Consider the following 16,120-nt stretch of genomic DNA (forward strand, 5'->3'; position numbering starts at 1 on the left):
GCAAAAGCCTAACTCCTCTAAATCCTTTCTGCTATTCTCACCTTGTACTTTACATCTACCCAAGGTGTGCCTTCTCCTTATTACAATGAATACTCATCATACTTACTCAACTAAAGGAATATACCTGATAGTCATTACTAAAGAGCAGAGGCACATTTTACATATCTATCAAAGAATAATAATTTAAAAGTTATATATATATTCATGCAAATATGAATAAACATATGTCAAAGATTTTATTCAATGCATTCATTCACAGGGGAAGTAGGAGATGATGAAGCCTCTTAAAAAGGAATCATTTGAAGAATTGACCCCTTATACTCATTTCAAACAAAAATAGAGAACAATAGTTAAACACAAAATTGCACCTACAGAACCAAATGAAATAAGCCAAGCAACGTCTTTGGTGATATCTTTTCTATCAGCAGCAGAAATTTACAAGATATCATGCAATGTACAGCTTGTTCAAATGTCAAATCACAAAACCAGTTACACATAAATTTTCTCAGAATAAAAACTGTCTTCAGTGAAGTTGCTAAACAGAGTTTTTTTTAAGATAAAATTGAAATGATGCCTATATTCTTTATTTGCTTTCCATGTTTTGGTAACTTTTTCCTAACAGATGTATTTTCCTAGAGTTTAGAGCATGCACAGCTACCAAAGGTAGAAGAAGAAATCTTCCCTCTGATAGACAAGTTATATAGAATAGATTATCCAGATAGGTTGAGGGAAATATTTTAAAATTGGATATTATCTTTCAAGACAAATAGTGTTGCTTACAGTCAACTGTCTATGCACATACATATTTTGGAATATCTGAATATGAATAATTTTTTAAGGTTGCTTCTATTGTATTGCACATGTAACAAGTAACAGTATAATCACAGGTAGAGCAAGAAAATAAAAAAAGGATAATTCCCAAGGTCACTTCCTCCTCTAAAGAGTTTGGTTAAAAAGGAAATATGTTGGGAAATAAATTAGTAAGCACTTAGATGTGTCAATATTTTGTTAGACCTAAGTAGTTAGGAGTTCAGGTTCTTTGATCAGATTGTTTGGGATAAATCCAAATTTTCACTTTAATTAACAGCATGATCTTTGACAATTTTATAATTTTTTAGTCTCAGATAGTCACCATATAGAGGTACTAAAAGGAATAATGTTTTATTCGATGAAAATTTATGTGCTAAGCTTAGATGGAGCAATCATGAATAAAGACATAGTCCTGATCCCCATGCAGTGAGCTGTCTGGTAGGTGAAAGATAGTCCATTGGGGGAGGAGTAAATAGAGTATCCCATAAAGCATTAGGTATAATGTCTGACAAATATCTGCCCAACCAACATAAAATACTATCATTATAAAAACGTAGTGTTCAAGTTAATTTTTATATGTAGTTTAATTACATATACCAATATTTTACAACTTTGATTTTGTTAGGAAAAAAACTCTGTATTTTGGTAGATTCAGCCAGTTAAAAGTTATAGAAACTTATTCATCTTTTGATAGTATAATTTATTTTAAATTAAGTTTAACTTACAACCTATGTAAATTATGATAAATTCCAAGTTAATGTCCCTAACTTAAAAGAGATTACACTGTACCAGAAAAAATACATACACACATACACACACACTATTATTATTATAAAACTTCAGGAAATTAAGTCTTCTTTGTTCTATGTGAGAAAAAAAAAATGGGACTGGGATTGTGACTCAGTTATAGAGCACTTGCCTAACCTGTATGAGCTCCTGGGTTCAACCCCAGCACTGAAAAGAGGGCAAAAAATGAAAGAAAGAAAAAAGAGAGAAGATTCATCTATGTCCCTTAATATTTACCATATATGAAATCTGGGCTAGTAAAAGTAATATTTAAAAATAATAAAATTTAACAAGCATTATTGTATCTATATTTATGAAAAAAAAATTATCACCAAAATTATATAGCTGTATTTCTATCTGTCTACCTGTACATATATGGAAATAATGAGAGAGAGAAGGAAATATTGAGAACTCTAACTCTCTCTCTCTCTCTCTCTCTCTCTCTCTCTCTCACACACACACACACACACACACACACACACACACACATTCAAGAACCCTGTTAGGAATCAAACCTGGTACAAAACAATTCAACATGCAACAAGAGAGTAAAAGAGTATTGTTCACTAGAGCATAAATTACTGTAAATTATTCTGCTTTAAACAGGAATCTTCCTGAGAAAATGTAGATAGTATGCTAAATATTTATGTTTTATCACTTCTTGCTATTGCATTTGCACTTTTATAGAGACTACAGGGAGGGGGGCCTGAACAGCAATTCTAATGCAAGATAATCTTCCCTCAATTGTTTAATTTTGTCTAAAAGGATGCAGTGCGAATCTGTATACACTTGTGAAAGAAATATGGCTAAACCTTCAATTTACTGTTTTGCATATGAATACAATCAGCACACAAACAAAGACCTGTGTGGGGGGGAACTAAATCCTGGTAGTTTTTTAAATTTTTTTTAATCAATTTAGGATTTTAGAATTTGTAATTGCAAACTCTTTTCACTGAAAGAAAAGAAATTCAAATCAAAGAATTTCATAAAATTCTTGAATTCAGCATATTCAATACCAAATCATTTAACTAATATTAGCACCAGTACCAAATATAAATTGCTAGAAGTTTTAGCATATCTTTTCTCCCTTCCTCTCTGCAAGCTTCCAGGTATCTGTTGATAATAAGAATGAAATTAATACTAAAATTGGCAGAAAGAAGAATCTTCAAACATGATATCTGAATTCTAATGAAAGGAATTAGACAGCAGAATTTCAGGTCCATGTCTCCAAATTCATTAGTGACATTATATATTGGGATGTGCTTCAAGTATCTCAAATTTGGTATATCTATATAAGACATTGTCATTACCAAAAGACTCAAGTAGCTAGAAAACAGATGAACTTGTGACAACTCCTATTTTTTCAGTCTGACTTCTGATCATGCATGCTTAACCACAATGCGAAAATGACATAATCAAAATACTTCTTTCTGCCTATGCCATAAATAATTTATTTAAAAAGTACTCCTTTAGATATTTAGGATGATGTTATGGTTTGAATATGTCCCTGCAAAAATTCACACTTTGGAAATTTAATCTCTAACCCAACATTATTACCAGGAGGGACTTTCAAAATTGGTTAGATCATCAGGGCTCTGCCCTTGTAAAAGGATAAATGTCCTTATCACAGGAAGCAGTTATCCTGGGAGTGGGATCCTGATTGAAAGATGAGTTCAGCCTCCTGAGCTTCAGTTTCCTTTATACCTACTGTCTTATCCTTCTACTTTGGGATGGCAAAAAGATCTTTGCCAAATGCTGACAGCACAGCCTTGGAATTCTAAGTCTCCAGAACTGTTAGAAATAAATCCCTACTTTATAAATTACCCACTCTCAGATATCCTTTTATAGTAGCCCAAAACAAAGATGGGTGATAATTTAAATTTTTCATGATTTTGAATTCCTGAAAACCAGTGATTCTGTGCGAACAGCTGCAAATATTGAACATGGAAAAAAAATAACACTATTACAATTCTAATTCTTTAAAATAATGTAAAGTTCATATAAATTTTACACTGTATTTAGTACAGTGGTTATGAGCAAAGACTATGGGGCCAGAATGTCTGCATCTACACTTAACTCTTCTGTTAATTATTTGTTCTGATAATTACTTATGTGACTACAGGCAAGCAAGGCAAATCCTCTGTGCTGTGGTGTCCTGTTCTTCAAATGAGGATAATATTGGAACATGTCTTACAGAGTTGTGTGAGAATTAAAATGAATAATACAAATAAAGCACTTAGAATAAAGCACTTAGAAAACTTCCTGGCACAAAGTAAGTTTAATCCTTTTAAAAATATATGAAAAAGCTCTTCTTAATGGATAGAATTTTAGATTATTTTATTTCTATCTTAATCTGAGATGTCCATTTCAATTCTTTCATATTTTTTTCTTACTGGAATAAATTTTATGCTAAAAAGTCTTCAATTGCTCAACTTTTCATACTTGTTTGCAATAAAAAATGGATAGACATCATTATCCAAAGTACACGTATGAAAACACGAATAGTTAATGTACTTTATATACAACAAGAGATATGAAAAATTGTGCTGTATATGTGTAATAAGAATTGTAATGCATCCCACTGTCATTTATTTTTTAAAAAAATCAATTTAAAAAAGTATATAACTAAAAACAATTTAAAAAATATTCTGCAACTCTACAATTTAATTAATATAATTGTATTTTATGTTGAATAATCATTATTTTCAGTATAATATCAGGGATCAAAACATAAATAAATGTATTGCAAACTTTACTGGCAACTTTCAGATATAAAAAATGAATATTTAATTGGAAGTAGGTAGTCTAATAACTTAGATGGGCCCCTTCTTTCATTATAAATAAATATGTCTATCTGGATAGATTTTACTTAATGTTAGAAAGAAATGGTTTCTCTATTACTGTTTGTTTTTTATAGGTTAAAATGTTGAGAAACAGTCACAAATAAATATCTAAGAATAAAAAATAATTCTTAGGGAAATGTCATATAATACTTTAACCTCATTCTAAGATTTATTGTTAAAATTGCAAAAGATTATCATCAAAAATGATTTAAATCATGTATTAATTCATGCATAATTGCAGAATAATTTTAAGACATTTACTTATGGGATCTGCAAAATTAGCTGTAGCTAACACAATTTGTGGGAAGACGGACTAATGAGAAGCATTGTTAGAATCAGCACTTTTGAACATTTTGATTTATATTTATATTTATAAATTTTCTTTTAAAAACATCTGTTATACACATTTTGCTCTTATTGCAATCATTGCCAAATCAATATTCATATGTCATTACTTTTTTAGTGAAGAAATAAAATAAACCAATCAATATATCAATCAGTTTTCAAAATAATTAAAATATTTTTGAAACAAAATGATCAATTAGTATGATACATAAGGAGCTAGGGAAACATATTATGAAAGATTTACCTTTTAATGCCCTTCAAGCGAACTGTAAAGCTGTATAGAAGGACACTGTTTGGTAATAAACACACATAATATTTTCACAAGCAAACTGCATTTCATCAAGTCTTACAAATACTACTATAGAAATATTGAGAATAGATATATTTATATGCAACTTAACAAATGTAAAATCCACAGGAGGGAGAGTTAATGGCAGTGACATTTCTCACAGCATTAAAAGAGTGAATTATTTGAATACAAAGAGCCCAATAAAATGTTTTTCTCAGGTTAATAATCAGAGATATGCACACTGTGGAGAAACAAGGGAAAATGCTGACACAGGGCAAGCATGGGCCAGAAATGCCTTGAAAGTGAAAGTCACAAATATCCTCCAACATAAATGCTAATGAAAAATGCTCTGGGCTCAGTCCTCTGCAGTTCACTTATTCAATTGTAAGTGCCATTTTGGCAAAGGTAGCTTTTGTACTTGGAATTCTTGCATAGGGTAGAGTAGTAGATAGAAAATAACACAGAAAGCTGAGGATAAAAAGGAGAGTTGTTTGAAGGTTTTAGGTTTTTATGTGTGAGTAAGAAAGAATTTGCAGTTGTTTTTCTTTGCCTGTATTTTTCTTCTCTGTCGCCCTTCATCTTTTTAAAATACTTCTTCCCTTCCTACCTTTTTACTTCTGCCTTTATTTCTTCCTTCCTTTTCTCTTCTCCTCTTCCTCTCCTTCCTTCTTCTTCATCGTTATTTTCATCTTGTAACAGATGCTGCACAGTTTTTCCAGGAGCGTGTAACAATACAGGCAAATCACATTTGAAAACCTTAAGATTCTTAACATGAGATTGTTTACTCATTAAGTAAATATTTATTGCATAAAATTATGGAAAGAAGTAAAAAATCTGATAATGGAACTATGAAGAGAAATGGCTTCAATGTCCAATAAACTTACAGGCTTAAATATTGCTTTGGAATGAAAAAAAGAGCAAGAGAGAGAATGAGAGAAAAAGAAAGAAATTTGGTAAAGGCACTGGTTGCAAGATCCAATACTAGAACAATAACACAAGGAAATAATGGTTCAATTTTCTCAGAAAATAGGATAAGAAAGGTCTTAGGATGTATTCATAATTGGACAAGTTGTTCCAAGATGAATATAATAAGAAAAATAATTTGGAACATCATGACACACTCACACAAAACTGTAATTGGTCCTCAAAAGTTAAGAAACAAATGAATTTCTGGATTCAATTAATTTTGACTTAATTTCTAGATTAAATAATGAAGTTTCAGGTTAATCAAGCAAGTGCCTCATTTAAAAAAGACTTTTGATAGCTTGCTGATGTTCTTGTATTTCAGACTTAGAACATACAGAGTCAATAGCTGGTTAAAACAAGAACATTAGAAAGGAGCCATCTTCTTCACAGCATTCCAAAATTTCAAATAATATATGTTTTGCTCTCCCCTCCAGGAGATAGAACATGATTCCTTTCTTATTGAGAGTGGGATAAACTTAGCAACTTGTTTCCAAGAACAAAGAAAAGGAAAACTCCTGGCATATATAACCTTAATCAAGTGATCAAGAATACTCTAGTGAAAATTCATGCTGCTATCATTGTCCTATGACATGTTAACAATAGAAAAACTTTATCTCTGCTATAGTGTTCCAAAAAACATACTCACATCTATAAACAAACCTAAGCTGAAACATGATAAAATATTAAAAATTGATAGGCATTCTAAAAAACTAAGTATTTTGTAAACTATTAACATCATGAAAATAAGGAAATACCATCTGAAACTTTGTCACAACCAGTAGACACTAGGAAACTTGATAGAAAACTCAGTGTGCTGTCTTGCTTGAGGCTCCTAGACCAAAAGATGGCATTAATGGAAAAAAAAAATTGTGGAAACACTAATGAAATTTGTATAGCAGTAGCAATATATCAATTTTTTTTTCTTTTTTTTTAAATTTTTTATTGTTGGCTGTTCAAAACATTTCATAGTTATCAATTTTAATTTTTAAGTTTTAGGTAAAAATTATGTTCCTTGATTATATACAATGTTAATATTTTGGGCAACTGAGTGAAAATATAAGAATAATTTGCACTGCCTTTGTAACTTCTATTTAGATCTAAAATAATTTAAAAATCAGAATTCAAAAATAACTAGGCAAGGGCTGGGATGTAGCTCACTGGCAAAGTATCTGTCTTTCATTTGCAAAGCCCTGGGTTCAATCCCCATTTCCAAAAAAGAAAAAAGAAAAAAAAAGAATAATAACTAGGCAAAATAAACCTGGAAGCTAAATGAACAAGAAGTGAACTGGTAGCTTCAAGCCAGTGAGAAAAGTTTTGGGGTTGTGCTAAGGTCATGGATGGGGAGTGGAGATGTGAAATGATTTGAGAAATGCCTATGGGATTGCCTCTACTTGAAGTCCTAATACATGTGGGAAGGTGAAATATCAATTTTTCAGTCAGAGTGAAACAACATACAATAATCTTAGCAAGCAATAGAACAGAGAAAGGTAGCCAAACAGAGAGAAGGTGAAATTTGTTTCTAAGTCAGATGTGGATTATTAGTTTGTGTGATAATCATTCACACTTTTCATAAGGTATTTGACCTTCTGAGGTTTAGGTGATATAAGTTGGTGACCAACCTCTGAATGGAAATAGAAACCTGTAAGAAAAAGATGAGGTGCTCACTCAGGAACGTGCAAAGGCAAAAGCTAAGGTCAAGAGCAAATACTGTATGAAATAGCAGCACTAATAAAAGAAAGAAGTTGAATGATCCTAAATCTATTATCTGAAAAATAATTGACAAAGAGTAAATGAAAAATATATATGAAATATAAAGAATATATTATGCGGAGTGTTTTGGTACAGAAATGCATGAGAGATCTGTCTTAGAATAATTTGAGGAAAATTTGGAGAAAAGGTCAAAGGGATAAAATGATTAAATGATACATTGATATTTATTAAATAATAAAACCAGATTGTCTTCAAGGAATCAATAATTTAAAATGCACAGACATACAATATTATCAAATATAAATGTTTTAATAAAAGTGATATGTTATTAGTTACAAACTGACTCTTACGGGAAAAAATCATGTATAACTTGAGTAGTTGAGAAATATTTTATGACATATTGGTGCATCTTAAAAAGGTAAGAAAAATATACTCAGGAAAGGAAATTTGATAAAAAAATAAAAGGCATAAAATTTAATCATAGTGAAAGCATAGGGATTTGAAAGGGAATATCAAGATAGTATGCTCAGGGAGAAATACTCAGGTGAATTGTTGGAAAACTAAAAACTGTATAGGATGGCTTATATTTTGCTGACTACAGGATAATAACCTACATTTAATTTTGGCAAAATCTGTGACTATGAAGACATCCATGTTTTAGATCCATTTTACAATTAGATAAATTTAAGATGAGAAGGCTGTGGGAAGCCACACTAACCACATAAGACATATGTCACTTGGTAGTTCATTTAGATATGACTATGAAAAAAATTCTATAAGGCAAATCATCATTGAAACTTAAGTTAAAATTGAAAAAATAAACCTAATAAGTACAGAAAAAATAACTTTTTAAAAATTCAGTAAATATAATTATTTTTTAATTTATAGATAGATATAATACCTTTATTTTATTTAATTATTTTTATGTGATGCTAAGGATCGAACCCAGTGCTTCACATGCACTAGGCAAGCTCTCTACCACTGAGCCACAATCCCAGGCCCCAATTAATATAATTCTTAAATTTTAGTAGAAATTTCCTAGCAGGTCATTGTTCTAAAAGAACTCTCATCAGTATTTAAGATAAAATTAAATTTTATTTTTAAAGTTTCAGAAAGATAGTTATAAAACAGAACAAGTTGCTAGGCAATTACCATTTTTATGAAAATGTGTTATATGACAGAAGATAAAAGAGTGAAAGAAAAATAAAATTAATTAAACTAACAATCCTGATCAAACAAATTGAAAATGGAGAAAAAAAGATTTTCACTCATTTATTTTTCTTTGTTTCTAGTGATTGATATATATTAAGTAAATCATGTATCTTATAATTTTTTAATAAGAATCAGTTGTTTCTTTCCCCCCCACCCCCCCACAGCAGGTTTGCTGTCAGAACACAGGTTTCATGAAAACGTCCCCGAAATCAAAGCCAAAATGGGAAAGGAAAAGATTCACATCAACATCATTGTTACTGGACATGTAGATTCCGGCAAGTCTGTGACTACTGGCCATCTGATCTATAAATGTGGTGGGACTGACAAAATAACCATTGAAAAATTTGAGAAGGAAGGCTCCTTCAAGTATGCCTGGGTCTTGGATAAACTGAAAGCTGAACATGAGTGTAGTATCACCACTGACACCTCCCTGTGAAAATTTGAGACCAGAATTTGTGATTATCTTTGATGCCCCAGGACACAGAGACTTTATCAAAAACATGATGACAGGCACATCTCAGGCTGACTGGGCTGTTCTGATTATTGACGCTGGTGTTGGTGAATTTGAAGCTGGTATCTCCAAGAATGGGAAGACCTGTGAGCATGCCCTTTTGTCCTACACACTGGGTGTGAAACAACTAATCATTAATGTTAACAAAATGCATTCCACTGAGCCATCCTGCTGTCAGAAGAGATCAGAGGAAATCGTTAAAGAAGTCAGCACCTACTTTAAGAAAATTGGCTACAACCTTTACACAATAGCATTCGTGCCAATTTCTAGTTGAAATGGTGAAAACATGTTGGACCTAAGTGCTAATATGCCTTGGTTCAAGGGATGGAAAGTCACCCGTAAAGATGGCAATACCAGTGGAACCACACTGCTTAAAGCTTGAGACTGCATCCTACCACCGACTCATCCAACTGACAAGCTTTTACATCTGCCTCTCCGGGATGTCTACAAAATTTGTCGTACAGTACTGTCTCTGTGGGCTGAGTGGAGACTGATGTTCTCAAGCCTGCCATGGTGGTCACATTTGATCCAGTCAACGTTACAACTGAAGTTAAAGTCAGTTGAAATGCACCAGGAATCTTTGAGTGAAGCTCTTCCTGGGGACAATATGGGCTTTAATGTCAAGAACGTGTCTGTCAAAGTTGTTCATTATGGCAATGTTGCTGGTGACAGCAAAAATGACCCACCAATGGAAGCATCTGGTTTTACTATTCAGGTGATTATCCTGAACATTCCAGGTCAAATCAGTGCTGGCTATGCCCCTGTCCTGGATTGTCACACAGCTTACAGTGCTTGTAAGTTTGCAGAGCTGAAAGAAAAGATTAATCACCCTTCTGGTAAAAAGCTAGAAGATGGTCCTAAATCCTTGAAATCTGGGTCCTAAATCCTTAAAATCTGGTGATGCTGCCATCATTGATTTGTTTCCAGGAAAGTCTGTGTGGGTTGAGAGCTTCTCTGTCCATCCTCCTCTGGGTGGTTTTGCTGTTTGTGATATGAGGCAGACAGTTGCTGTGGGTGTCATCAAAGCAGTGGACAAGTAGGCTGCTGGAGCTGGCAAAGTCATCAAATCTGCCCAGAAAGCTCAGAAGACTAAATGAATATTGCCCCTCACATCTGCCACCCCAGTCTTAATCAGTGATGGAAGAATTGTCTCAGAATTGTTTGTCTCAATTGACCATTTAAGTTTGATAGTAAAAGACTGGTTAATTATAACAATACATCATAAAACCTTCAGATGAAAAGGAAAATGTCTTGTGGACCATTTTGTTTTTGTGTGTGGCGTTTTAAGTTATTAGTTTTTTAAATCAGTACTTTTTAATGGAAACAACTTGACCAAAAATCTGTCACAGAATTTTGAAAACCATTAAAATAAAAGTTTAATGAAAGGGAAAAAAAAGGAATCAGTTATTAGACCAAATTGACCTCCTAATCATATGGAAATTAATTCAGGAATGTAATTTTTAAGTTTAGTCCTTATCTGGCATCAAATTCATCCTTACTGTGGGTCTAGTTCTTTTTCATTTGTTTATTTCAAATTCTAGTTTAATCATTAATACACACATATATATATAAATATTATATATGATATTTTCTAGAACTTATTAATGATTAAATGGAATTATTCAAACTTAAAAATCTTATAAATTCTATTCCAAATTTTCCTGTTCACAACTTTTCATAATACCTCTATTTTTCTGTAGACTACCCCTCCCTTAGTGTGAATTAGCTTCTGCATATCACAGAAAATATTTGGCCTTTGGTTTTTTGGGATTGACTTATTTTGCTTAGCATGATATTCTCCAGTTCCATCCATTTACTGGCAAACACCATAATTTCATTCTTCTTTAATTCTGAGTAATATTCTATAGTGTATATTTTCTTTATCCATTCATCTACTGAAGGGCATCTAGGTTGGCTCCATAGTTTAGCTTTTGTGAGTTGAGCTGCTTTAAACATTGATGTGGCTGTGTCACTGTTATATGCTTATTTTAAGTCCTTTGGGTATAAACTGAGGAGTGGAGTAGTTGGGTCAAATGGTGGTTCTATTCCAAGTTTTCTGAGGAATCTCCATACTGCTTTCCATAATAATCACATCAATTTGCAGTCCCACCAGCAATGTATGAGTGTACTTTTTCCCAACATCCTTGCCAGTATTTACTATTGCTTGTATTCTTGGTAATTGCCATTCTGACTGGAATGAGATAAAATCTTAGAGTGGTTTTGATTTTCATTTCTCTAATTGCTAGAGATGTTGAACATTTTTTTCACATATTTGATTGATTGTATTTCTTCTTCTGTGAAGTGTCTATTCAGTTCATTAGCCCATTTATTGATTGGGTTGTTTGTTTTTTTCTTTCTTTTATTTTTTTTTGGGGGGGGGTGTTAAGTTTTTTGAGTTCTTTATACATCCTGGAGAATAATTCTCTATCTGAGGTGAGCATGGTAAAGATTTTCCCCCTTCTGTAGACTTTCTCTTCATGTACTTGATTGTTTCCTTTGCTGAGAAGAAGCTTCCTAGTTTGAATTCATCCCATTTATTTATTTTTTATTTTATTTTTTGCACTTTATGAGTCTTGTTAAGGAAGTCAGATCCTAGGCTGACATGATGAAGATTTTGGCCTACTTTTTCTTTTAGTAGGTTCAGGGTCTTTGTTCTAGTACCTTGGTATTAGGCTGAGGAAAGTGAAGGGAAGGGAGAGGTATGGGGGTAGAAAGGATAGTAGAATGAATTGGACATTATTACCCTTTTGTACATATATGATTACATGACCTGCGTGATTCTACAATTTGTACAAACAGAAGAATGAGAAGTTATTCTCCATTTATGTATGATGTGTCATGAAGCATTATACTAGCAAGTATAACTAATTAGAATTAAAAAAATAAAATAAACTATTTTCATAAAGTGCGGTAACAATGAATCTGTAATTAGAAATTATTAGGATGAGTATCACATAATTTAAAAAAATATTATCATGTAACATTTTATAAAATATTCTATAATGTGATATTTTTCATTGATTATCTTAATATATGATGGTATAATTTCAATGTGAAGTTAAAATTTCAAAGCATAGTTTGGTATTTAACTGACCAGAATGCTCAGTAACAAAAATATCACATTTCAAAATAGCTATTCTCTTGATGCCTAGTTTCCTCACATCAGATTTTTATCTATAATTAAATCCAAGAATAATGACTAGACCCTGGAGATATAATCTAAGAAACATTTCTTAGTAACTTAGTAGCTTTAATCATTTACTATTTGAATTTGTTAATTAATGGATATGGTTATCTGTGACTATGTTAATATTTTAATTATTATTTTATATAATCTGAAATGTTAGTGTAATTCACAGGTAGTGTTAATGAAAAATTTGCATTATTAAAGAGAATATCAATTTAATGAAGTTGTGATTTAAGCACAATAACCATAGCTCATTCACATTACTTCTGCAAATGTAAAAGTGGTAGAGGGATTAAAATGATAAACAATTTTAAATAATCAAGAAAAATGTGTTGTTGTATATGATCTATTGTTGTCAGTGGTATTCAACTGAAAGTTATGAATGATATCTTAAAACCACTTGGCCAGATTAAGTCTGAGAAATTAAGTACCTATATAATGGAATAAGTAGAGAGATGAAAAAATTTGCAAAACCCCACCGAGTAGTGAATTTGGTCGATGTTGTTAAAGTTTCTTAAGATGGATAAAGATATTTATAACTCTGAGGTCATTGATTCTTTTGTCAGATTCATTCAGAATGCTCCACATTGTTGATATTCTACTTAAATCTCTGAATTTAGTTTTTATGTCAATTACTTTAATCTATATTTCCCTACATTGCCTTGACACAAATATTTCCTGAATTTATATGTAATGGCTACAATTAATGTATTTATTTATTTAATATCCCACAATTATTGAGTGTTACTATATGCCAGATGTCATTCTGAGTTTTCTTATAAAGCAAAATAACAATATAGAGATTCTCATCTACTCTTATTTATACTCTACTTTAAAAATTAATGAGCATACAATAAAATAAAAATTATTATAAAAATATGTAAACATATTAATTCCCCCATACATCATATATTTGAGTTCCTTGAGAACTAAACACTTGCTTTTAAATATGTATAATCTCATCTTCTATAAAGTAAAAGAAAATATTAGATTATACCTGTATTTGAGTCCCATGCTCAATGATGCCCCTGCTCTATTGCAATTTTTAACTATTTTCTAAGATATTTACACGCGTATTTCTAATAATTAGCATTTATTTCTTTAAAATATATTAGTTGTAGGTTCCTCAAAAGAGTAGTCATGGAACCCCCATGTAACCTGGCTGTGCCAATCCCAGATTTTTATTCTAAAGAATGAAAGTCGTCATACTATAGGGATATGTGCATAACTATGTTTATAGAGGTACAATTAACAATAGCCAAACTTTGTAATCAGCCTATGTGTCCATTAACAGAAGAGTGGGTAAAAAAAAAAAATGTAGTGTATACACACTATGGAGTTTTGTTCAACCATATAGAAAAGTGAAATTATTATATGTCATTTGCAGGAAAATGGACGGAATTTGAGACTATGATGTTAACTCAGAAGGTGAATAATCATATTTTTGTCTCTTAATGTGGAAACTAGAGAGGAAAAAAGAAAAGAAAGGTGGGGACAGGTGGTCTTATGAAAATCAAAGGGAGATCAGTAGAGGAAATGGACCAGAGAGCAGGGGTAGGTGAAAGGAAATAGAGAAATACTGGGGAATGATTAGTCAAATTATATTGTTTTACTGTGTGCATGTATGAATATATAACAACATCCCACAACTATATATAACTATAATGCACCAAAAACTGGAAAATATATAAGTATAGATGTATATTTGTTGTGAATATTACCTATTTTAGTTCTATTATGAAAATGGGGATTTACTATATTATTTTTCCCAGTATAATATAGATACATCCTTCTGAATCTTCTTCAGGTAATTTCAAAAGAATTCTTTAAACTACTTGATATAAAAATTAAATTTACATAACACAGACACAGTGACTTCACTTTATAACCCAAGTTATGAAACAGATTATCTAACATTCTAGAAACACCATTATCACTACCCTTCAAATACCTCAAAGGTAACTATTATTTTGACTTTTGAAGAAAGAAAAGGGTTTTATAGTTTTGGACTTTATTCAAAAGAAAGTGTAGACATGTTATATCCATAGTATCATTTGTTTAAATTTGTTTGTAAGATTCATACATGTGATGTAAAGTTAGCTTAATTTTATTAAAATGCTAAAGTTATTTATCCAATTTACTGCTGATGTACATAGGCATTATTTCCACTTTTTAAAAAATATTTTTTTAGTTGTAGGTGGATACAATACCTTTATTTTATTTGTTCAATTTTTATGTGGTGCTGGGGATTAAACCCAGTGCCTCATGCATGATAGGCAAGTGCTCTACCACCTGAGCCACAACCTCAGCCCCCATTTCCACTTTTTAAGATGAATTATTTTGGTAAACCTATTTTAATATACATTTCTGGTGCCTATGTACTTTAAAGTTTTGTGTAAATGTATCCCTATTGAAGTTTAATTGACAGGAAAGCAAACATTTCCAGTGATCTCCATTCTCTTGTGTAGATACAATATTTTACCTGGTATAATTTTTTTTTCTGTTTTAATATCTCATAGTGCTAATGTGCTATGGATTCATTGAAAGTTTTTTATTTTTGTAGCCTGAGAAAGTCATTATTTCATCTTTGTTTTTGAAGGACATTTTTCTAGGTATTTAACTATAGACTAATGAGATTATTTTTTTCCTCAGTAATTGAAAGATATTTCATAATCCTTTGTCCTGAATTGTTTCTGACTGCAGGTCAGCCTGCCATCTTTATTTTAACATGTCTTTTTTTCTCTCTCCTTCCCATCACACCTCTCTGGTTTGTTATAATTAGTTGTAAGTACTTTATTAACAAAATTGATGTAATTTTCTTTTTCTTCTATGAAAGAGGATCATTGATTTACTTGGATATAGTCAGTTAATACTGGAATATTTTTAGCCATGGTTTCATCAAATATGTGGTCCACTTTATGCTTTGAATACAGCCGTCGATGCTCTGTTACTACAATTTATTTTTAAAATGGACATGTTTCTTTCTCTTCCTCTCCCCCTGCTCCTCCCTAATCTCTTTCCCCTTCCCTAATCTCAGGAGAAACAGGATTATCTTTCTTTCTCACTTTTAGGCAAAGATATCTGTCCTTACATACATACTCACTATAGGAACAAAGTAATCCAGATTTTGGGGATGGTACCAGAAGATCTCAGAAATGCCAATCTCAAAAATTAACAAGTGAATTACAACTCCAGAGAATATATGGAATGTAGCCTTTGAATCACTTCTTTAAAAGTCCCCTGTTTCTGCTAATGGGCAGAATCATAACCCTCAAGACAGGAGTCCCCTGTGTTTCTCCTTTGCTAGCAAAGCAATAAACCTTCTTTTTCCTTTTGTCTCAAAACCCTGTTCTCCTTATTAGATTGGCATTGGGGTCAAGAACCTACCTTTCGGCAACTTATTCCTTATACAGGACTCCAGGAACATTAGATTGATGGATGTTGTCCTATAGCTAATGACA

The 16,120-nt window shown here is 31.7% G+C and overlaps 1 pseudogene; it reads left to right on the forward strand.

The window, feature by feature from the left end:
- Positions 1–9,181: 9,181 nt before the first annotated feature.
- LOC114106077 (elongation factor 1-alpha 1 pseudogene) lies at positions 9,182–10,569 on the forward strand (annotated as a pseudogene).
- The last annotated feature ends 5,551 nt before the right edge of the window (positions 10,570–16,120 follow it).

Source organism: Marmota flaviventris, chromosome 15 (genome assembly GCF_047511675.1).
Source record: "Marmota flaviventris isolate mMarFla1 chromosome 15, mMarFla1.hap1, whole genome shotgun sequence".
NCBI classification, from domain to species: domain Eukaryota; kingdom Metazoa; phylum Chordata; class Mammalia; order Rodentia; family Sciuridae; genus Marmota; species Marmota flaviventris.